This window comes from Cynoglossus semilaevis, chromosome 17 (assembly GCF_000523025.1).
Source record: "Cynoglossus semilaevis isolate Cse_v1.0 chromosome 17, Cse_v1.0, whole genome shotgun sequence".
In the NCBI taxonomy this organism is placed as follows: domain Eukaryota; kingdom Metazoa; phylum Chordata; class Actinopteri; order Pleuronectiformes; family Cynoglossidae; genus Cynoglossus; species Cynoglossus semilaevis.
Genome location: NC_024323.1, coordinates 7,766,628 through 7,791,147, shown reverse-complemented (window position 1 = coordinate 7,791,147; position 24,520 = coordinate 7,766,628). Strand labels below are relative to the sequence as shown.

Below are 24,520 nucleotides of genomic sequence, written 5' to 3'. Positions count from 1 at the left end.
GTGCTCGGCTTAAATGGCCACCATTGTTACCCTCAAAAAAAGTGTTAGTGTCAATATATCTTTGAGCCATGGTTTAATTATTCATTCAATCCCATTAAGACCTCTTCTAGGACATACTTGCAATTAATGTTTTCTTTTTGTGTTGTTGTTTTGTCTCCTCACAGCCCCTTTGTACAAGTTTTCATTTTATGTGCAAACTCTGCTGCTCTTACTGGAGCAACCCAGGCCCAGGTGGTGGGATAACGGACAGATCTGGCAAATATCCAAGAGCTTACCCATCCTGCCTGTCTCTCACACACACATCTTCCATGCTCAGAATGCTCACACCTGTGGCCGGGCCTCTCTTTTTACTGCCAGTCTGAAGCTCTGTTTTGCTGTGATCCAGCAAAATCCCAGATTCTCAGACAAAACATATACCTGCATCACTGCATCTCAGGCACAGATGCACCTGTGTTAGTACATTTCCAAACAACATGGCATTAGAAACAACACACAGATGGCAAAGATGATCGTGTGTGTTATTTTCATATAGCCTTAATTTAAAAGGAATTCTAGAGTGCTGCCCTATGGGAATGTAGAAAGTAATAATAATAAGAAGAACAATAACAATGATAATAATAATAATAATAAAAACTATTACAAATAACAATCAATAAATGTTCACATTTTAATGTGTTTAAATGTTTATTGATCATAGTTTTGATTCACTGTAAATATAAACAAGTAGACAGTAACCTCCAAGTTGTGTTGTTGTATTGGATAATGTGATAAACGGATACATTGAGAACACTCCCATACTGCACATATTATGATAAAAGTATGGAACAACCAGTCAATCACGCAGTATTAACAAATATGTGGCGCTGAAATATGTTCAGGCTAAAATAAAAAAAACAAACAAATTTCTTCTCTCTCATGTAGCTTGATACATTATTATTCATTTAATTTATTATGACGCGTCATTTCGGAAGGTTAAAGGTTATCTACGCTGGGAAAGTGGTGCTTCAAAACTATCACGGAGTTTAATTGTTGCGGTCAGCGGCCGTTCAAGTGCATTACTAAAGTTGCGTATTTTTCAGAATACCGATAGTACGTAAAGGCAACATTTCACTGCCACTCTTTGTTGGCAATGACCAGCGTTTTGACTTATGTGTGGCTACTACTGTCACTGTTATTGTGTTTATTTCTACACACTGAACCCATTTCGTGGCGGTCATTGGGAAAAAATGAATGTGTTGGAGCTTCTGTACTTTCTAAGGAAAACACCGTTGCCGAACTCAGTGTAAGGTAAGCACTGTCTATCTTACACTGTTTGTTTGTTGTTTTTAAACGCCGGCGAAGACAATTCAAGAACAGCATGAAGTGACGCAATTTTACACCGTGGAAATAGCTCGCTACATAAGTAAGTTAATATAATATAAATAAAATAAATTAATATTAAGAGTTCTGTCTTCAGGGGAATGTCGAAAAGTATCTTTATTTTAGGAAAACGAAAGGGTGAATAGTGCTATACAAACCAAGCCGTTTGTTAAACACTGATGCAAAATGGAATCTTGGGGGAAACTATTTTTTGAAATTTATCCCTTTAAAATGACGTAATGACCTAAGTAAAATTATTTCAAAATTGCAGCGTTTTACCTTCTGTAATCTCTAAGAAGACAAATGAAATATAAAATATGTTGTTGTAGAGGCTTTTATTGCGTGAAATGTTCGGTGATGTTGTGCTGCCTTTATAGTCTGAAGTTTAAACTTCTATTACAGTTTAAAGACGTCAATAGAATATGGGAAATGTCAAGCCTTGTGGTTTTTGAAGCACCTCTAGCTGTTAGCCTTTCTGGCAAATATCAGTAGCAATGTTGGATTAGACTGTCACCAAGAGAGACCTGGGTACAGACCAGTTGTCAATTCATACAAATTTTGGCTGTCATTCCAATCCAGTGTCCAGATTTTGCTCAGCTCTGGCTCTGATTGTAAGAAGTGCGGCACATTAAACCTGTCTCTGCATTTTGGGTGGCCCACAAAGTCTGGCCCTAGAGCCTGAATGGGCCCATTGCCAAAGTTTGGACATGCATGGATTAAGTCTGTGAATAGAGTAAAAAAAAGTTAGGTGTCACGATACCAAGCTGGTCTTCCTGTTTCTACCAGTAAACTCAGATAGAAAAGCTGAAATTACAACAGTGCAGGCTTCAAACCTCACTCCATCATCCACACATGCCAAAGAAAAGGAGGGAAAGAATAACAGACTTTACAGCCTCTGGACTCTCCTCTTCTCTGCTCTGGCCTTTGGCCCAGTCATAGCAGATAACTATATACAGCTCGTAAAAAAGCATAGAAGTGAAGCAAGAGGGAAACAGTGTTGATAGTACTCTGATAAAAGGAAGAAGACATATGATGGAAAAAATGGCCCCACCAAGAACTCAGCTCTAATTCTGACATTAGACTAGGAAAGATAATTTGCTGTGAAGTTGATGAATGAATAAAGGAGAGGAAAACACTTTGTATGAAAAGGAAAAGCAGTAAAACATACACAACTGATTATTACTAGGAAAAAGGAAAAGGTGGCCAACATGTAGTGAGAGGAAAGAGAGACGAACCAATGAAAGTAAGTTATGAGATGCAGAGATATGCAATGGAAATACGGCATGACTAACATATCAAACACACGCAAAATAGAAAACGATGACAGAGGACATACTTGGATCTCATCCAAGTCTAATGAAAAACACACAGTTAAGTCTCATGCTGATCCCACACACCTAGTGTGTCTCTGCAGGTCTCTTTCATCTCCAGCTCTGAAGCAACCGTCAGCCTTATGAAAATTGCTCAGATAATAAAAGTATGAAGGGTAAGTCCCGGAGTCATCCTCGGCCTGAAGACAGCCTGCGGACAGATAAAAAGGTTGTATTTTCACAGAGAAGATGTCATACCTGGCAGGACAAAAATGAGTGGAGACAGAGTGAGAAAAGGAATTGGATCAAAGGTTAAGTGCAGATGGAAAAACACGTGACTTTGGGGAGTTTAAGAGTTTACACAGATTGATAGGCACTGGAACATTTTTACAAAAACAAAATATAAAAGCAGGTTGATGTCAGCCCCTACAGTACCTCACAATTCATGTACTCAGTGTAAAACCTGGGCCTGTTTATTTGAGCACAATGCTGATATACTCACATTTGAGTTGAAGAAAGAAACACACAATGTTCTTTTTCGAGAACTCTGAGTTTCTTGAAGGCAAATAGTTAGCATTAAACAATTAATTGTTGGTTGGTTTTCAGAGCAATTAAGTGAAATTAGATCATTTTTCACAGTAAACATGATTTGTGTAATCTCACATACAGTCAATACAGTGAATACAGTGAACAGCTCTACTGTAGGTGATTGTGGCATTAATATTGAACGATACTGCGGTGGAAATGTCTGTTGCATCCATGTAGAAATATGCATTTTGTGTATTTCTTTTTTTTTCAGGTGTTTCACTAATGAATGGTTGTGATTTGTGTGCAGCTCTTAGTCTATTTGATTTGATGCTAATGTGGTAGAAATTGTTTGTTTTGTTAATGTTGAGTGACCACAACTTGTTGCTGTAGAGCAACAGGCTTATGTAATGTCTGCAACTTATTATACAAATGTGATGACACACACAGAGAGAAAGAGAGACAGAGAGAGGGAGGGAGAGGGAGAAAAACTGAAGTCACGAGTGGAGAAGTGGCTCAAAGCTGTAGCGTGAGTCCAGAGGTGTGTTTTGCTGATCTTATCTGCACAGCTATAAACAAGTGTTACTGAGACCAGACTTGGACACAGGAGCATGTCCAACATGCTGACACACACAGCTACTAAGCTGAGTACGGTATTAAACATAATACATGTCTAAAGGAACTCGAACTCTGCTTGCTGTCCAGATATGGTCAAATGTGTCCGTTTTTTTTAAAATGTATTTTGTCAGAACATCTCTTTTTTTATTTTCCCTCTCCCGTCTCACTTTCTCTCAGATTTGCCAGAGTTGTTACGCACTCGACATTTCTGTTACTCGTGCGGATGTTATCACACCATCGACCTCTCTCTTCTCGTCTTTCTTCTTCTTCTTGCAGCTCGACTCTGTGTCACAGCTTGCTGCTACTCCATCACACGCACTCCCACCGACTTCTGTTCCTGCTGTCTTTTTTTTTCAGATCAAAAGATCAGATTTGGCCCTAATCTCATGTATCTCCCACTGGTAGACTGAAATGAAAGACTGAAATGAAAACTATATACACAACCTACACTTGTGCTCATATAACTGAAACTCATACATATATATGTATATATATATATAAAGTTGATTAATTTTACTTTTTGAGTGACCTACATTCACTCAAAGCTAATGTAAACGATAAGCCTGGCAAAGTTGGAACATTTTTTACTCAAAAAGTCACATTTTGTCATGCTAATAAGTGACTTTTTCCCGATTTTGTGACCACATTTCTTATGTTAGCCATATTGGCATAGCCCTCGACTTGCAATGACAGATTGTGTCTGATAGCAGACTCTTTAACCGACATGTCTGCACTGTACTGCCAAGTGAACTTAAGTCTATGAATCATGATTAATGTTTCATCTCAGATGTTTCTGCTGTGTTATTTATTGAGATGTCCTCTTCAACCCTGCGTGTTTATCTGACTGTTTAAGCCCATCTGTGCACTGGCAATTGAATAGTGTTGACTAATACCCTGGAAACATATCAGTACACAAGACGGTTTCTGCACAGCAATGACATTCCTCCGTCTGTCTGTTTCCCTCCTGTGTCTTATTTAGTGTTTAGGGCAGGTCAGTAGGTCAACTGTTTTTTAAACATGTTTGTCCACCTACTGTACTTCCCCCACTGTACAATGGTCTAAAAAATTAAGGTTGGTCATAAATGCTTTATTGGTTGTATTGATCTGTGTCTGCTAAGAGTACGCTTGGAATCAAGTATGCTTGCAAGTGTTGCAATCAAACGTCTGACAACAGAGCTACCAACTGGTCCCTCCACAACCCACAGAGAAAGAGACATAAAGAGGAAAAAACACTGTGCCGATATTGCACGTCTGTCAGGAAGTTTTTTGTTGAACATATTTTGCACAATATGAAACGGGTTGGTGGATCCATTAACATGATGAAAGTACAATCTGAACCAGCAGTGGGTTTGTGTTACAGAACAGTAGTTCTTGGCTGTACCCGTTACTCAATAATTACGGCACATGGGAACGAGTGGAGAAAAAGAAGTACAGAAAAAATGCCAGAACGCAAAGAACAAGCGCGGGAGGAAAATATCATAAAAGATCATAATGTGTTAAAGTGATAAAAAAGTGGGGGTGTAGGAGGGAGCGGGGGCATGGGAATTCAAACGAGAGCAGGGTTTGTGTGTATGGTTTTGGTGCTTGTGGATGTTGAAGGTGGTAATGTTATACCTCCTCTGTGTTTTGACATCTGAAGACTAATGGAATAGTTTCATACCAACAAAAAACCAGACAGCTTATAAGGCCTCTTTTCTAGACATAAATAAAGGGGGCAGAGGCATCAGTTTCCCATGATGACATCAGTGCTTTTATTCCTGATATCTGAAACTATTTATTTAGATTATGGCCACACATTGCTCTACACTTTGTTGTTTTTTGTTTTGTTTTTTGTCATCTGGAGGTGCAGAGATGAAACCATCGGCTTCAAAGTGGAGCAGTAGCAGAGTTCGCTTCAGAGCTTGGACTAAATTAGAGACAGACTGAGTGACAGATGAATTTGTTCCTACGAGGAAATGTTGTCTGCATAATTTGGAGAAGTAAACTGCAGGTGGGTGGAAAGAGAAGGAGAGAGAGCTGGGATTGTGGATGGAGAATGAGAAAAACATCCACATGGTCAGACAAGTGCTCTGTTGTGATCATCACCTAAGATGACCCTGTGACAGATCAGATCATTACCATATCCTTAGCCTAATCAACTCATCTTTGATTCCATCTTTTGGTCTCATAGACTCCGGTCTGCTGTGCACATTTAACAAAACCACACGTTATAAACAGAAGAAAACTCAACTCTGGCACAGACTGGACCTCGTTTTCGGCCAACCTGCGTGTCTAATCCATTAGTGAGCAAATTCGCAAAAATGCCCCTTAAATATCAACACTTTGAATGAAACTCCCACTACATGTGTTCATCAGCATGGTGCTGGGAGTGACATCAACATCAGTTCACCAGACGACTCTGCAGATGTTGGTCTGGAAAGGTATTTGTTCGTCCCAATGCTTGATATAACTCTGGAGTGAATAAAGTTTCTATTAGTTGGAGTGAAATGTAATTTCTGAAAGTTGGTTTTATTACCCCAGAATTAGTCCCTTTTCTTATAGAGGAAGCCATGTTGAATCACCCATTTTTAACATTGGATTAAAGTAGATATACAATTATAGCTGTTGTGTACCTGAAATGATAATTAAAAAAAAAAAACAAAACATGTTTTATTCACATCCATTGATTTTTGGTACTTTTATTCACAGAAATGATGAACAGATGTTTGTTGTTTACAAAATGATTGTTGGGAATATTTCTCTTAGTCTGTAAGATGTTTGTTATGGACAGCACCACTTTCTGAATCTCCCACACATTGGGGCAGACACAGATCTTTTGTGCGCCGACCTAAATGAGATGCGACACCTCGACACTTTCTGCAGTTCAGGCGGCTACAATCTCACTGTCAAGTGTCTAATCGTTCATCTGACGTTGATAAAATCTTGGAGTCCATCACCCAGAGATCTCTGCTGCCGCTGCGGTGGTTGCCTGACGACGTCTCTGTTGTGACCATGTTTAGCAGATAAACCAGGTAGTGTCTTGTTTGCAGAGTATTTGCAGAAGGTGATAGAGTTCCAGTTCATGGTTGGACTGCCTTGTTATTTCAGAGTCAGATTTCAGCTCTCTCAGCTCGGACACTGTGGCCTGTTTTCACACACTTGTAGTTTTTTTGTTTACCTATTGCATTGCTACCAATATGGTCATCTTCATTCTCTCAGAGCTTTAGTCCCATACAACTTTTTCCACATATTTGCCACTCAATTAACCTCCACACTTTCAAACCTTTTTTTCCCCTCTTCTTTTCGTGTGACCTTCTCAACCCTTCTTCTGTTTTTATATCACTGCCCCCCCTCTTCCAAACACAGGAAACCTGTGCTGGAAACCCCAGCTTGTGTGTCACTTCACTTTAAAGTGAGAGTATCAAGTTGGAAAATAAATACAGGACAGAAAGAGTAGCAGTAGAACAAAGCAAGTGAAAATCTGGTGTGGCTGCAGAACTGGGTTTTGGCTGATGTCCATGACGATAGAAGGGTTGAGGTACAGCCTGGGAGGAGGCGAGTATTAGAAAAAAAAAAAGCCTGACTGATGTTATCACACACTATCACTGCACTGGTGGTGTTGCTGAGGCGTTACTTTTTTACATTTTGTATGGCAGCCCTAATAAATAGGTTTAAAAAGATGCCCTTGGTGAACGTTTATACGATTACGATTATAGTAGCAACGTTTTATAGTACGATTGTATTATAGTACGATATAGTACGATTATAGTAGCAACGTTGACTCCTGCTGAGCTTTAATAGAGCCAGACAAAATCATTGATCAAAAATGCTATTACATGGCTCTACACAATGTAATTAAGACAAACTTGATGTGGGCAAACATTTATTTTGAACTTGACTGAGAGAACCAGGGTTACCTGACATCAGTGGCATGTTATGGCACACAGGCTGTCAAATGTTGGGGCTGATTATATGAAGGTGTACATCACTTCTTTATTCACACATCAAAGACTCCTCAGTGTCACAGTGACAGGATGGTCCGTCCTACCCTGTTCACTTCAAAGAAGTACAAAAAAGAATACACAAGGAGATGCTGTTACACATGTACTTTACACTTTGTCTCTATACAAAAAAACCCTCGTCATACAACAACAACTTAAGTGCTTTATATCAACAACCTCCACATTTTTTACTGTGTAATGTGATATTAGAAGAAACGTCTTCAAATGCCACACATAGGTGGGCAAGCGTCAAGATGAAAGAGGGAGATTTCCCGACAAGTCTTAGCAGCTTTGTTCTCCGCAGATCCTAAGTGGAGATTTATCTGCTGGAATGTGTGAGGAAATAGCAGCCTGCCTATTAAAGAGTTTGGCAGGAGGAGAATATAATACACAGGACAGATAGAGTATATGTTTAGGTGGCAGTGGGTTGTTAAACATTCCTATAAAGTTGGTGTGGGGACAGGCCATGCTGTGTTCTATGACCGTGTCCACATGCTGACAGCTTTACGCCTGTGGTCCTGTACTTTAACTGCTGCCTTGGATAAACCCAAAAGCCATGGACTCTCACCACTGGCTGTATAATCCAGGAAAAAGTCCAGTCTGGCCTGCACTGAAGCTTTTTTTAACCTCAGCAGTCAGGATATTTTTGGTGTTATTAATCAGAAATTTGATAGTAACTTTTCAGCAAAAGAAATGGTTATCTTCCTCTTATAGACTCTGTTTACAGGATACAAATTTGTGCTGTTTTAAGTTAATATACCTACCAATATAGTCACTGGGGAAATGACACAGCCTCAATAGTTCCTGGTGCCCGACAACTAGGTAATCTATTGGTACTAGACTGATATACTGTATATATATATATAATTAGAAGCACCATAACTCTCATTTTGTCTCCATATGTGTTGTTGTGCAACATACACTGATTCCTTATTAGACACCACAGTGCATGTTAAATGGGTTAGGGTCCTTTTGTTTTTGTCAGTTCCTGGTGAAGTACATTGCAATACAGCTGCATTATGCAACATTCTGTTAAATGCTGCATAATACTTGTAATGACATTTTGAGGAGTTTGCCTGCTCACAAGAGATACTGTGTGTGGGAGTGTGTCATCCATTCTTTCATACTCCTCCACTTCTTTTAAAGGTTGAGAGGGAGCAGGAGCCAATCCCAGCAGTCATCAGACGAGGAGGGGTACAACGGGTTCCCACAAACTGGAACAAGAAGAGCAAGTAAACTCCATGAGCACCTGCCAGGGCTTGAACCGTGATGATCTTGTTGTAAGGTAAGAATATTAACTACCATTCCACTGGGTGGTCATTTGGCTACAGTCTGAAAACATATTTTCAAGGCCTTAAAGGAAGACGTAAAAATTGATTTAGGATAAAAATAATGAAGCTTTAAAAAAAAAAAGAAAGAAAAAGTCATTACATGTCTGCGCATCACCTTCAACAGGTGCTCTGTCTTAACCAACCTCAAAGAGCAGACTTGGGGTGACACAATCTGACACAGTGGTTGACTTCATCGACCTCTGAACTTCCCTCCTAACCTCTGTTAAAAAACACAAAGCTTGTCTTTCCTCAGTCCGCCACTCAGGTCTTAATCACAGAAGAGGAAACTGTTGGTTTGGGGCTTCACAGGAAAATGTCTCAAGCTGTTTATAAGGTGAAAAGGTCAGTTCACCCGTACTACAAAGAAACATATTTTCTCCCATACCTCCCAGGAGTGAAGCTGTGTCAGAGGTTTCTATTCAATAAGATATTATAGTCTGAGGGACGGAGCTGGGAGAAGTATTCATAATATAATTTTTAAGATTTCTCTTTTTAGACCGGATGGCAAATGTGCCCATTTGTCACATGTACCTTGTCTTCCTTCCTCATAGGAGGTGCTATAAACACCATTTGAAAGTCCTGTTGAATTATGTGCAATCAGCAGGCAAAATAAGATTCCATAGTAGAACTGAAGTTTAGTGGGAGTTAAATGGAAGCCATTGTTAAACTCGATGTTTGCAGGTGTCATAGACATTTCTCAAGACCTTCATTTATGTTTCTTCACAGAACCTTTGCTAGTCATCACTGATCACTGTCATTTAAAAGCCATAACATAGTTGTCTGTGTCAGTAACTACGCTGTGAAGGTACCAGAATAGCTGATCAACTGTCATAAACCCATGTTTGATCAGTGTCAAGTTTTAATTTCTCAACATCTACAGAGTCTCCTGGTCCATCCGTAGTCCTCAGCCAACCCCTTCACCTCCACCGCCCTGTATTTCCTCCTCTCATCCCTCACACACAGCATCACAGTCAGACTGTCCAACCCAAGCACAGCCTTTGATGATTTGAGCATTAAGTGTTTCTAAGGGTAACTCTCAGAAGTGCTGTGCAATGTTTGCCTTCATCCTGTTCATACATCTTGTAGCAACAGTGGCGGTACACTGTGACCCCCGCAGGTGCTAATTTTAAACATGTGTAGAAGTTCCCCTTAAACCAAAACACAGACGGTCACACACAAACACACAAGTGTACTGAGTCACTGTAGTCTCACTCCTGTGGTGCTCAGTTGACCATTAATACACTTGTTTCTGATAGGATGTTCATCAACCAGTTGAAGGAGCCAAACAAATAGTCTTTCAGCTGTGAACAGTGTCTCCTCTCCCTCCCTCCCTCTGCTCTTTTGAGAGGAGTGTCTTTTAGCTGAGGGGCTAAGGACGTTCTTTCTAAGAAAGCCCCCATTGACTCTGTTTTTCATGTTGTAGAAGTGGATCATCGTTGCTTATTATAAAGAATAGTCCCTCCCTCCTGTTTTGGATGAATGAAAATTGAATCAAAGTTAGTCAAATGTAGGCTGTGAACAGGAGGAAAAAATGTAACAGATGTTGTAATCTGTCAGTATCATAATGTAGTAACCTTCATCTTACTATTTTGTAACTGTCTGTGATCTTATCAAAGAATCCCCCTGTGACAGATTTGATATCTGAAGGAAAAAAGTTCAGGACAAGAATGTCTGTAACAAGGACATCTACTTGGACAGTGTCCACAAGGCCATGATGGGTGTAGTCGCTGGATTGCAGCCAAATCTTGTTGGAACAAAAGAGAGACTGAATGGAGATAGAAATCCCTCCAAGACAAAAAAGACCCTCATCTGACACTGTTCTTTCCTCTCCGCTCTCAGTTTAAGAGCAAGTGGAACAAAAGACGGCACAAAGAGGAAGAGTGACAGATCTGTTATCTATCTGTTCCGATAGAACCACTATAGAGCCAGAAAATAAGAGCAGAATCTGAGAAGAAAAGGAACAGATAAAATGTTGGATTAGTTAACAAAAAAGAAGAAAAGGACAGAAAAAATGACAGAACTTAGATTTAGACTAATTTTCTTTTTAAGTTTGCACCCTAAACTTTTCTCACTGTTACTTTCTGTGAATTCAACTGATTTGCAGTATACAGTACAGAAACCTGGCATCTCTTTCTATTCCTCTTTGATTACGTCATTGGAAGCATCACTGACGTTGCTGGTGCTTCTTCTTCCCTGTTTTCTACACAGACTTTCTTCATCATCATTATTCACATCATAGATCAAATGTATTTTGGCGTTTTACTATGAACTGCTGTTAAATATAGTGATAAACATCTCTGGTTTGATCCAGTGAGGGATTTAAAGATAAATGGTACTGTACTGGCCTAGCGAGGTGAGCAGGCTGAAGCCTGCGCTTCTGCAAAGACTGCTGGGATTGGACCTTCCTCCCCCTCATCACCTGGAAAAGCATTAGTGGGTGGACGTTAAATGACTGAAGAGGGCTTTCAAGAACCTAAATAATTATTTTAATGCGTAAAGTAAATCACAATCAAACTTGTATTAACACCAAAACGGTACCACGGCTTAATTGAAGAATTCTTCAAATTGTCAAACAGCACGCTCACGTTAAATCAACTCTCCTGTGACTCACAGTTCATGAAAACTCAGCTCTGAATGTAATGAGCAATTAAGACCATTAAGACCATGTCTGCTGTGTGTTTATCCATATGGTTTTCCTTATGGTTGATGTAAAAGGCTGCAGTCGTTGACAGTAAAGTTAGCTGTGACACCCAAGTCGTTGTCATTACTCACTGGATTCCAGTGGTTTTCTATAACGAAGGACAATCTGGTTTTGCTTAGGCTTCTTCATGCTGTATAACATCAGTATTTGTGACACGTTAGTTTCTTTCCAAACAAGTGGAGTGTTTAACACATGTCTCCTGATACCAATTCTTCCACTTCATCATCCTGTAAATTACACATTTGATATATGATTTCAGATGTTCCCTTTGCCAACATGATGTCAAGGATGATGTGTGACAGAAGAATAGAAGCAAGAGTCAAAGGGAAGGTTTACAAGACAGTAATGAGACGTGCACTGTCCAAAAGGCTCGAGGTGTAGATACAGTTGGCAGAGATGAAGGCAGTTTAGAGATAAAGTTATGATAAAGCGCAGCCACAGAAGTGTTTTTGGCTTGTTTGTAACACTAGTAGCTGCTGTATATGCACACTGATCCTGCTATTTTGTCAGGGGTCAGAGTTGAGAGGTCAATGAGGTGACAGTAGGATTGTCAGAAGATAAGGACTGAACCGACTCGGCTCCATCACAGTTCTGCCACAAAAACAAAAGGCTGTGACCTCATCCCCTGGGAAGTGTTTTGATGTGAGCAGAGCTGCTGATTTGTGTTTTTATACAATGGCTAGAAAAGTTGTTGCCTATAACTTATTAAACTGGTTCAAAGAAGCAGTAAACACAGCACAGACGAAGAAATGACCACAAAACAGAGTCATCGGTGCATTCTCACCGACGGGGTATGAATCAGAGTGCTGATACAGTGGAGACTCCCTTCAACTGCTGGAAATGACATTACTATCAAGAGGAGGGACGTTGATGCCGGTAAAGAAGTAAAGATTTTTTCACTATGACGCCACTGAGGTCAAAAAGTAAAACCCAGCAGTAGCAACTGTGTCACCATCAGTGAAGTCATTTTTAGGTTTCTATAGCAGTGGTAAATTCCCATAAGTCACTTCTCCTAATGTCTAACCTATTTGAGTGTAATTGAAACAAACAGCGATGTGACCTGGCCATAAACTTCCCCCTTGTTCCAACTTTTGTAGTTTTACGCTATAAATGTCCAAGTTTGGTTCTGTTTTTCAGATAGACTTGAGGTAGCCGAACTGCAGATTTGAGGTTGTTGTTTGCTAACTTTTTAAAAAATTGGTTATGTTATCAGAGTCTTATAGCTGTTAATATGAACCAAGTTAATTTACAGTAGCATTTTCTGGGTTGTAAAAACAGAAAAAAAAAGACATTGATGTCACTTTATCTGCCTAATTTCAATGTTTTTGGCCTATATTTGCCAATATTAACTTTATGTTTCTGGCTAAGTTTATTTCTGCCCACTATAAGTTATATCTTTTTTTGCCAACTTTTAGTTCTTTTCAAGATGTAATTTTGTCCTTCAACTTAATTATATATTTTTATTTTAGTTTTCTTCGGATGTTTGAATTAAACTGTCTCTTCTGTATATCATTTCCGACCATTTTAATTGACCAAAGGTATGAATAGAAGCTGCAGCGAATCCCACCACCCACATCACAGGTTTTTCCCACATTAACACATTTAGCCTTTGTGAGTGGTGACTGCCTATAAACCTGAGACAACAACCTTTATGACATCACAACAGGACAGGCTGAAGAGATACCTGCGTGGTGCTGCATGCATTTGTTGATCTAAATCTAAAGCACACTGTCATGACAGAACCTTGTTGAGAGGCCATATGTGAAGGTAATTGTTCCTAGATGAATTAAATGTTTAGACCTAAACATCAGGGAGTTACAAGGATGTTATAAGGACGGAATCAGCAGAGACCAGCATGCATTAGCCTTGCGTGACTCCTCTTATGATGCCATGCTGCACGCCACCCATACTTACGTAAAGGCCAGCACCTATAACCACAAGCCGGTGCTTCAAGAGACCCTCATGGGACCAATTGTCCTCAGTCTGGAAACAAGAGATCATGGATAGACAGCAAAGAATGTTGCCAGTACTGGCAGTAATTCTGGTATTTGATTTTGCATCTTTGTGCGTTATCTCAGGGTAGAGATTGAGATGGAGAAAGTTCAGGAGTAAAGGGAGGAAGAAAGAGCGAGGCAGAGCAGTGTGGGCATGCCTGCTGGATACGTCTTTATCTGGCTTCTTCATCGCCTCTGCATCAAATCATTCAACAACAGGAGGACTGCTCCTCACTGAACCGGCGCAATATCTTGCAAAGCATCTCACAAGACTTTCATGCAGAAGGATCATTTATTTTCCTTGCAGCTGTTTTCTTGAACTCGTCTGATCGCGGGGTAATATCCTGGAAGCCACCCTGACTCTGCTTTCACACAGGTCTGGTTCCTGATTGTTCTGACGAACTGAATCAGACGGTCTTATTAAACAGCATAGCTGGAATACAGTGCATGCCACTGGCCTGGACCTCTGTGCCGAATGTCTTTATTCCCCCTCCCTCTCTCCCCCTCTTCCTTCAACAACCTTCTTGCCCTCTGCGGATTGTATCAAACCCTCTGCACTTTAACTCCTCTCATCCACTTTCACTTTCTCTCCCACGCTCTCTCACTTAACCTCTATCTCATCCTGCTTTCCTCTCCTCTTATATCATTACACATTTACATAGGAGGCTCAGTGCCAAGCTCTCCAATAGTAAGACGCATTGTTCTAATTTACTGTACTGTCCCAAGACTGTATTATCCCCAAATTATCAAACACATGAACGATTTCCTGCTACAGAGTTGGGTTTCCAAGTGCAAACATACTCCCATTGTCGGTCTCTGACTCCTATGTACACACAAGTCCTTCGGCATTTAACGTCTTAGATGAACTCAGAAACTCTGAAATGCACACTTGTGCCACAGGCATAAGAGCAGCAGAGGTCCACACAGGCCCTGTTGTCCTGAAACACTCGTTTCAGAGCCAGAGGGAACGTAAAGCAGTCAATAGATGAATGCTATCTTTATATCTGCTGCACCAGAGGTGATTTGAAACACTGCCACTGGACATCTTAGAGCCCCACACTCAAATGGAGCCTTTGAAGAGCTGACAGCACCTTCAGAACCCAGCCAGAACTTTGATCTCAGTGGTGGAGAAAGGAGAATGTTAGCATTAAAAGAAGACATTACTGGTGCCATTTGAAATAGTTGAACTTTATAAATTATATAAATTTGATATACATTTTTTTGTTTGTTTGAGGCACTTTATTTTCTTAGATTTGCCTTTTCCTATTACCTGTTTTCTCCGCATATAATTTTAAAACTTGAAGTCGGTCTGAGCAGAAACCATGAAAAACCCATGTGCAGTAAACTATATATTTATTTGACCTGGCTGGATTATAACACCTAAACTGGCTGGGGGTAAAAAAGATGAGTGCTGTTTTGTTTTGTTTTTTTTCAGTAGAAAAGTTGATTTATGCCCAGAAGCCCAGCTACGGAGGAACCAGCTTCAGCCTATAATGACTTTAAAAACAATAATTGAAAAAGCCATACCTTACTCTTCCAGTCCAAACTTGTAGAACGTAAAATACACAACCATACCAATAAAAGCATGGTTATCCTGCGGCTGTCTCTGTGGGAAAGACAGGAAAGTGATGCTGCCTTTACAGTGTACTGAAATGATTCCCTTTTCCATCATTTTGTACACAATGGCAGGACCCCCTCCCTCCTGTCTGCCAGAGGGATCCGGGTTTGATACCACCTAGTCCCCAAATCCCTGGTTGGGTTGCGTCTGGAAGGGCATCCGGTGCAGCCAAATCAGTGAGTGAACTACGGCTGTGGCCACCTCTGATAAAAAGGACCAACCAGAAGGGATTTTCTCCCCCATACTATAAACAATACTGTAGTAATCAGTGGCAGAACTGCACATGGACATTATGTACCATTCATGACGTGTACTATTCTCCCATATGTTCCCTGTTGGATCAGAATTATTTATCAGCTCTTCCCAGTAAAAAATAGAATGTGATATAAATGTATTATCATCTTAAACAGTGTTTGGTAAACATAAACATTCACAGGATGTTATAATTCTGGGTTAGATCTTTTAAATAAGCCCAATTACTGTACACCGCACAGGGGCAGTAATCACTTAAGTAATCCTGGATCAGGAACTTGTGGTGTTATTCTTTGTTTAATCAGAATGCCTCAGCTGTAATGACGTCTCTTGTTGGATGTCGTTGGGCTTGTGGGAATTAAGCGATCTGCCCAAAGTTGTGTTTGTTTAACTCCAACTTCCTGTTTTCCTATCACACATCATCAAAATGCTCCTTCTCACTTCCTGCCCGCAGGACTGCAGGTAAACCAAAACATTACATCAGGGGGGAAACTCATGTCTGGCCACTTAGGACCCTGGAGGGTTTCTGAGGGGATTAATATACACAGTGGTTGGCAGTGGGAGAAGGAGGGTTAATTACTAAAGCCACTTCACTCTGTAATGGCTGGCTGTTTCACTTCTGTGGGGTGGTTTTAATGGGATTCAGAAGTTAGGCTGAGCAACAGCACAATCTGTTTTTAATGGGACTTTGGATGGTGGGAGTCAGGAGCTGTTGGTTTTTGCTCTGGCTGTAGTGTGATCTCATTAGAGGCCTGTAATAAAAGAATAATGAAGTGATTAGATCAGGAGGAGACGTAAAATCAACTGAATGACATTATCAACTCCTTCACACCATTCAGGACACAAACCAGGCGGTTCTCTCACCGCAGTCACACTTAATGGCTGCCGCTGTGGTTCTATGTTTGGTTTAACTGCTGCGGCAGGGTCAGTGTTTCAGCTACATTTTAGTTAATGTTCAGCCATCTTTACATTTATATTTTTGGAATAATAGTGGAATTAGCCTTCTTTTTATTATATTCTTATGTATTTATAGATTATGTTTTGTGTTTTGGTGCCTTACTGATTACTATGCTCTTCATTAGATTAGATTGGTTTACATTAGATAGAACTTTATTAATCCCTGAGGAGTTCCCTTTGAGGAATTAATTAATTATCTTATCTCTTGGTAATTTGAGAGACATGAAGATAAAGAACTTTCTTACATGTCTTTGTTCCCACGTTTCTTCTCACTTCACAGAAGTGTGTAAGGATGTATATTGTTGTGACTAAATAAAGTCTTTTCTAGAATACTTTTTAAATGTTAAGTACCTTAGAAAGGATCTTCAGTTGAACAGTGATTAGCTGTTCAATAGACTACAACAATAGAGTATGATGACAAAGCGCTGTCTGTGTCACCGGGACCCCCCTCTGTTTGTGTGTCCACGGCTACAATGACTGAATGGCGTAGAAAAAGGGCTTCGAGTCACAGAGATCAACCTGGACTTATCGCCCCAGTCCCCTGCTGCACCACCAGGGATTAAGTGAGCTCTTTTTGGAGACCACTTTCTTACACGGCACCGCAGACCTCAGTGGTTGTTCGTTTCTATGAATGTTCGTAAGTCGGATGTTTCTATCTGCTGTATTTGAGTATTTCATTACAGTTGAAAGTTGGTCCAGAAATAGCTTAACATCAGTCAAACCAGAGTTTGGTGAAATAACTCTACAGCAAGAACAAAACAAAGACATTAGCAGTTATTTTATTACTTAGCTGTTGACTCACTGATCCTCAGACTTCATGCTTTACAATCACGACATCAAACTAATTCAATAAAATAAATAGTGTTACAGTCAGTCCAAGCTGTTTCTTGTTGTATTTGCCTTTCCTGAGGCTCTGTGTGCAAAATAAAACCTACCTGCAGTAAACCCAGCTACCACACTTTATAACAGAGACAAACTGTGTCTGTGTCTGTGTGTGTGTGTCACTGTGGAGAGCTTAAATAAGCAGTGGGGAGTTATAGAAGAATTCCTGGACGCTGAGCACATGTTCTGTTTTGTCCTCCTCTGTGTGTTCGCAGGTCGGTTGTGTCAGTCATTTATGTTGGAGTGTACGTGCACGGGCCTCCTCACGCAGTGGTCCTCCGTGATTTACGCCTCCAGGACTGCACGACAATGAGCATGTCATTTAAAATAGCAGGTGTTCACATGCGGCTTAGCTCATGGAAAGCAAGTAAAAGATAGAGAGGGAAATAGAGAGAGAGAGAGAGAAGAGGAAAATACAGAGCGGTGTGTATATGCATGTGTGTATGTGTGTGAGTGAACCTGAATAAAGCTAATAAATGTTGTAGTCAAACTGGCATGCAGGTCAATGAGTTTCCCAACCGCTGCTGGGCCTGTTTCTCATCCTACGACAATAACTTTGCCAGGCGACTTCCAGCAGCACTGGTTGCACTTATCCTGCTGCTGTTATTAGCTTTTTGGGGAAAGTCATGTCAGAGATATTCGGGTCAGACTGAAAACCACTGAATTTAAAGCATCAGGGTTAGTGGTGAACCATGCAAGCATGTGTGAGTGCTTTTGTCTGCACATACTGCAATGACATCAGCGTAACCCCTGCACACTGATGAACTGTGTGCAACTGAAGAAGAAAGATAAAGTAAAAGAAAAAAAAAATACTGGAAGTGGAGTTTTAATGGTTTAAAAATATATATATACTGGAAGTGGAGTTTTAATGGTTTATTTTCTGCTTGGGAGCCAATAAATGTTCCGGAAAACATCCTCAAGGATTCTGATTTTCTTTTCTTTTTTTTGCAAGACAAAGAGAACAAATGAGGTGCTGTGAAGTCCGAGAGCCGCCGATGGTAACAGGCTGTCAGGGATCTCTTCACAGTCTCCCTCTTCTCCCCCACTGTCCTTCCATCTTTCTCTCCCCTTTCTCCCCCACTGTCATGACCTCCCCTTACAAGCCTCTCTTTTGGACTGGTCTCCGCTCAGACTCTCGTCTCTCCTCCTCTGCTGGCAGTTAAGTCGACCATGTGGAGAAATTCTCCACAGAGGTTTTCTTCAGTGATGCTGTTAACTCTGGTGCATTTTCACCTCACTCTGTTGAATGAGGTGAAAATGTGAAACTTAAAGTCACAGATAAGTGAAAATTACAAGCTTCCAGGGTTCAGCCATGGTGTCAGTTTTAGACTTTTTTGCCAACGTTTTAGTTTTCAGCTTGAGTCAGATAAGGGTGAAAATGATTAGGACATCAGAATGTCTACAGTAAGGACGTCCAAAACAAATAAGGATAAGTAAAAACAGAGCAGGCACTGAGTCTTGTTGGCTAGACATTGTTTAATTAAGTGCTAGACTAATGATTCCCAACCCCTGTGCCGTGGCACGCTTGTGTACCATAAGAGATCATCAGGTGTGCAGTGGAAAATAATCCCATTACATTGATGTGGTCTGAACTGATAGCAGTATTATGAGAGTGTACGTGTGTGTGTGTGTGTCTGCACTTGACAAGATAACAGAATGGTGAATGTATGTCTTGGCACATTTAATCTCCTTCTCTTAGACCTTTACCTCCATGTTATCGTCCAACTAAATGTCGAACCCCAGACCTTACTAGTACATTACCCCTAATTTTAATCCTAATCAAACAGTTGAACTTCCTCACACGTACCCTGACTTAAAAATCAACTACATGCTTTAATATGATCTTTACAAGAGTAAAATCCTAACATTTTTAATTATTAATTTATATGATAATCATGATATAATTGACAATCCAAAGACCCATGAAATCATAAAACATAATTTTTTTTTGAAAGGAATACTGTATGAGAGAAATACTGTATGGCCTGCTGGCCAATAGTGGTACTACACCTATGCAAAACATCTTTTTTTTTGTATACAGTCTATAACCTTTAGGCTAAAACAAATGTTTACATATAAAAATGTTCTTGGATACAAAAAATTCCTAATGATTTTATTTTGCTTTTTTAACTGCTTTCACATCCTCCCTGCTTTGTCAGTCAGATCACACTGAAAGACATTGTTATTTTTACAGTCGGACCAGAACATTATATTTAACCCATACTCCTACTGTAACCTCAATATAATGTCATTTTAATCACTGCTTTAAAAATAAGTTTCTACCTCATTAGATATGTATTTCAAAACTGCTAGTCCACTGCTATAAACAAACAAAACACCTACGCTAACAAATAAGGATAGTATTTAATGAGGTCTCTGATTGGCCGGCCAGTCCTGTGTTGAGGTAAAGGAAGTCCTGAGCATCGTCATCTTGGTTAGGAAAGGAATCCTAGGAGGAAAAAGAGGCAAAGTTCAGCCGAGTCCATTACTCCTCTGATGGTAGTTAGATCAAAGTAAACACTGATAATGGCTCAACCACAGTTAATAATACTGCTGCCCGAGAATGTCGACTGGGCTGGCTACTCCCGACCACACACACACGTGCACACATACACACACACACACACACACTCCTCATTCCTCAATGGCAGTGACACATTCCAAGTTTTCTTCCTCTCTTCCCACAAACCAAACACTGCTCACTCCTTCTTTCTAATTGTAGATTTATTTGATGTGCACAGGGAAACCAGCTCCCCTCAATATGCGCTCCCATCGGAAAACATGCGTGATCACACACTGCACACACTTGCATACAAATTCCATGCATATAGTACATGCAGCTACAGGCATTATAAATATAATAGACAGAAACCTGACTTATCTCTTTTCAGAGACTTCCCACCCCCACCCTAACACATACACACACTACAGCCCTTACTCACTTTTCTCCATTCACAAAGACGTGACAGAGGACCTGTCAGGTTCACTTCCATCAAGTTGTACTTGGAGGGAAAAAACCAAGTTAGCTTTATGTTTTAAACCATTAAGGATTAAATCTCCCTTTCTTTCTGTTTTTCTTTCTGTGTTTGTACTCTCTAACTCCAAATATCAGCCATAATTGTACAGTTGTAGAAGTATCTAAATTAAAAAAAAATCTAAATAAATGTAAATATAAAAAATGTTAATGCTTAATTTTGTAAGTGAAGAGCCAGTTTGCAGGAAATTGTTGATAATGCATGTGAAATGATGAATGATGTATGATAATAACCCTGGAATTGGAGTCAAAACACTGTTTCCAAGCCCCTATGGCATCTGCTCTGTTGGATATGCTGTAGCATTTAAAAAAAAAAAGGTTAAAAAACTAATTTACAATAATTTGGTTTAAAGTTTAACGGTTCTGTCAAAATCTGATAACTGGCTTTAAATCTCAACTACCACCCTCTAATTTAGGCTGCCCCCAAAGCAGCAGGCAAACAGAAAAAGAAAACTTCCAGAACGAGGGGGAGGTCATATTTTCTTCCCCTCTGCTGTGACCCCGTTGTTTGCAATGTGGGAGATTGTGTTTCAAACCTCAATAATGTGATAAAGTGAGGAGAAGATGATGTATAATCCAGGTTGGGGGCCTTTTGCTCGTAAGCACTGTAAGATGAGTCCAGTGTCAGTGGTTTCCCACTGAGGGAGAAGCCGGCTGCTGTCCATCTCAGCTTTATCACCACCATCACTCAGCTCCACTGAAGTCAGAGGAGAGCTGTTTGGTCTCAGAGCTGTTTTTTGAAGGGGGGCTTCACAATGGCCCCATCCTTCACAGTGGTGAAGACATAATGGTGACAAAGCACTTTAACATGGAGACAGCAGAAAGGTGAGAGAAAGGAGGAGGAAGAAGAAAGGAGCCCAGACAGTGTGTGATTGTGGACCTCTCTGTGTTGGCTCACACGTGGCCCAGACTAAATGGGTGTGAGCCACATTTGGGCCACATTTGCACGTTTGGCAATTTTGTCCTGCAAATATGTGGTGTTCCAGGTCTTGTGTAACCTGGAGGTTGGGGTCTATTTATTGTGTATAAAAGTGTCACTAAAGTAGAGGTTTATATATTTTATTTTTGTAGAATTTCAGACAGACAAAGGCAACTCTTTATCATCAATTTTCAGTGTTTTTTAGACAATGCCCAGCCTCATTCTGCACAGTTACAAAAGTTTTATTTTGTAGATACTGAATGTAGGAATTGAAAATGCATGGTGCATCACAGAGTAGAAATTGACAGGTGATTCATTCTATACAGCTACAGTAGGTGCTGAACTGTATTATCAGGTCTGAGCCTGGGAAAAAAAAATCAAAGTTAATGCGATGTTACTGAGTGGTTATCATTCCAGAAGATGTCCTTAATTTACAATCTTGATGGTGAGTTAAAAGAAACCGAACCCTTGTCCAGACCTTACAATGCCCTGTTCAAATGCATAGCCTGTAGTAGTTGTAGTAGAAGTAGTTCTCTCCTGCCTAACTAATAAATCAACTCCTTTTTTTTTTTTTTAACTTTTACCCAGAGGTGAAAGCAGAAGTGCAGGTTTGTGCCGAATTTCACCACCATCACCACCACCACCTCTCACCTCAATCAGCCCTCACTGCCCTAATCCACTGTTTACATAAAACACTGGGCAGTAATGATAGCCATGAGACCGTGGACCACCCCACATCCCTACACACCTTCCTCTCCCCGACAGCCCCTACCACCTACCACCACTAACCCAAAGCTGTTTTCACAGGAGCCAAAAACTTTAAATACATAATTAGCAGGGTCATTTGTGCGATGCGGGCCCCTGCGAGGGCATGAGCGTGTCCATGTGAGCTTGTTGGGGTGAAAGAGGGTGAGTGAGGAGTGTAGCTGGGGGGCTGCATACAAAGACTTGCGAGGGACACGGACAAAGGGCTGCATTCATGGCTTTGGCCCCAGACAAACTTGGCTGTCGCCATCTTCAAAGGCCACCTCTGCCTTTCCTCAAACCCAGAAGCCGCAGGTTGGGGCCGAGAGGAGAAACATAACAAGGCGACATGGAGGGAGAGAGGAAAGGGGTGGATAGGAGAGGTTAGAGAGGGGTGTGAGTAATGAAGCAAATGTTACAAGATGTGTAACCGGGGAAATCGGGGATGTGGGCTGATTCCTCAGCACTTTCAACAGTGTGGACATCCGTCAGGTTTATGACAATGAAAGTTTTAGCAGTATAAAAATAAATGGGATTTTTTCATTTGTAATTTAGACGGAATATACAGTCAATATCAAAATGGAGACTGATAATGGGTAAGATTGTACCTAAATCTTGTTATTCTGAACCCCTTCTGACCTTTGACCCTGTGCATTGTTTTCATATCACAGTTTACACTCGGGGAGAACTCAGAATTCCACTCCACCTCGTTTCACACCAGGAGACCTTTGTTTTCTTCAGCTGAACACACACTTTCATTCCAGTCCATTCAGCCGCCCATTTTTCACACCTTCACTTTTCCCGTCGTCCTCTTACGGCCTGGTTTGTAAAGGCAGGTTGACTCAGTGCTGCCCAGTCTGCCCCGTGGGCTGTGGTGCTGATTACTCACATCCTGAATCTACTTGTTCTTTGTTCTTACGTTTCCTCAGTTTCCTCTTCTGTTTACACTCCTTTCTGCACTTCAGCAACATTTACTAACCGTCATTTCACCGTACAGCTCTTTGAGGCCACCTTAGTTTTATTATTATCCTCCTCTATCATCTCAGATCAGCCACCTTGTGTTGTCTTGTATTTCTTTTTACTGTTGTTACACTGTGTGGCTTAGTGAATAGCAATTTTAATCCTCTCAAATTGACATGAAATCTGCCTTTGACTTGGACTTCCCCCAACGTTACATGTTGTTCTTTCTCGTACCTACATGTTTGAAGTAATAACTCCTTAACCCTGTGTCTGACTGAGGCAGTGCACGTCCGGTGCAATAGAAATAAAACCGTTTCTCTTCCTTTACTTGTGGCTTTATTCACGATATCTCCCGGTCCACTGGCTCACAGTGCCGCTGCCTCTCTGATTCTTCCACTCTTTCATGTCGTGCCCTTCCTTAAATTGTCCGGGAAGTGCAGAAGAGAAGGACTTTAATGTTCCTAGGCTCTGAGATTAGGGTGAGCTGCAGAGGAAAAAGCAATAAAGCCCCCCAGCACCGAGCTTGGAGCTGCTGGAGGATGCTGGACTGAAGCCGAGCTACTGCTCAGCCTGCAAGCCTGGAAAAGCTCACATTTCCTGTATACACCAACACCAGCCTCACATTCAGCTTCTGTCCTGCCTCCTGCAGCAGCACCAGCAGCATGGACTCATGTATCTATTCTTTTTCTTCATATTTTACAATTATGTTCTGAACTGTGTTAAAGAATGAGCCTTTTTAAGTGTCTATAAGAGAATTTCAATCATAAATGCAAAATGCACATTTAGTCGAATTCAGCCATTTTTGAAGCCATTACTAAAAATAATGGACATTTAGAAGGACCAGAGCACGATGTAAAGATGTCTCTGGTCTAATCCTTTCAGTTGAGCGATCATGGAGACTGTTTCAGTTTTGTTCTTGTCTGGAATGCAGTGATCAATAGTTTGCTCTTCGATAGTACTTTTGTATCATCCTAGTGAGCGTCAAAGCTCCTTCAACTAATTTGCATTCATGCAGCCTTTTTTTTTTACTGTTCTTCTGTTACTTAAGTAACTTGACATTCCAAAGCATTTCAGAGGCCAAAGGGAAAAGGAGACAAGTATCCTGGCCAAGGACACATCTCCTTTAAAAATAAATCCCCCCACCTTTAATCTACAGCCAAACTTCAAATTTTTAATTTATATTGTCAATAAACACTTTAGTTCCATAGTTGTCTGTTGATCAAACCGTTGAACCCTGTTTTTGTAGTATTAGCTTTTTATTTGCCCTGAGGGCATCAGAGTAAATAAGTTCCCATGATCCCACAGTACCTGTCCCAGTCTTCCATAATTGATTATA

At 40.6% G+C, this 24,520-nt stretch overlaps 1 long non-coding RNA gene across 5 annotated transcripts in view; it reads left to right on the top strand.

The window, feature by feature from the left end:
• The first annotated feature begins 1,019 nt into the window (after nucleotides 1-1,019).
• Nucleotides 1,020-24,520, top strand: part of LOC103393041 (uncharacterized) — a 102,773-nt gene continuing 79,272 nt past the window's right edge. For 3 of the 5 annotated variants that reach the window (XR_003052469.1, XR_003052470.1, XR_003052468.1), the window contains exons 1-2: nucleotides 1,020-1,287; nucleotides 8,939-9,077. This is a non-coding gene — a long non-coding RNA (uncharacterized LOC103393041). The remainder of the gene's footprint in view (nucleotides 1,288-8,938; nucleotides 9,078-24,520) is intronic. The other 2 variants (XR_003052467.1, XR_522974.2) reach the window with 2 other exon arrangements.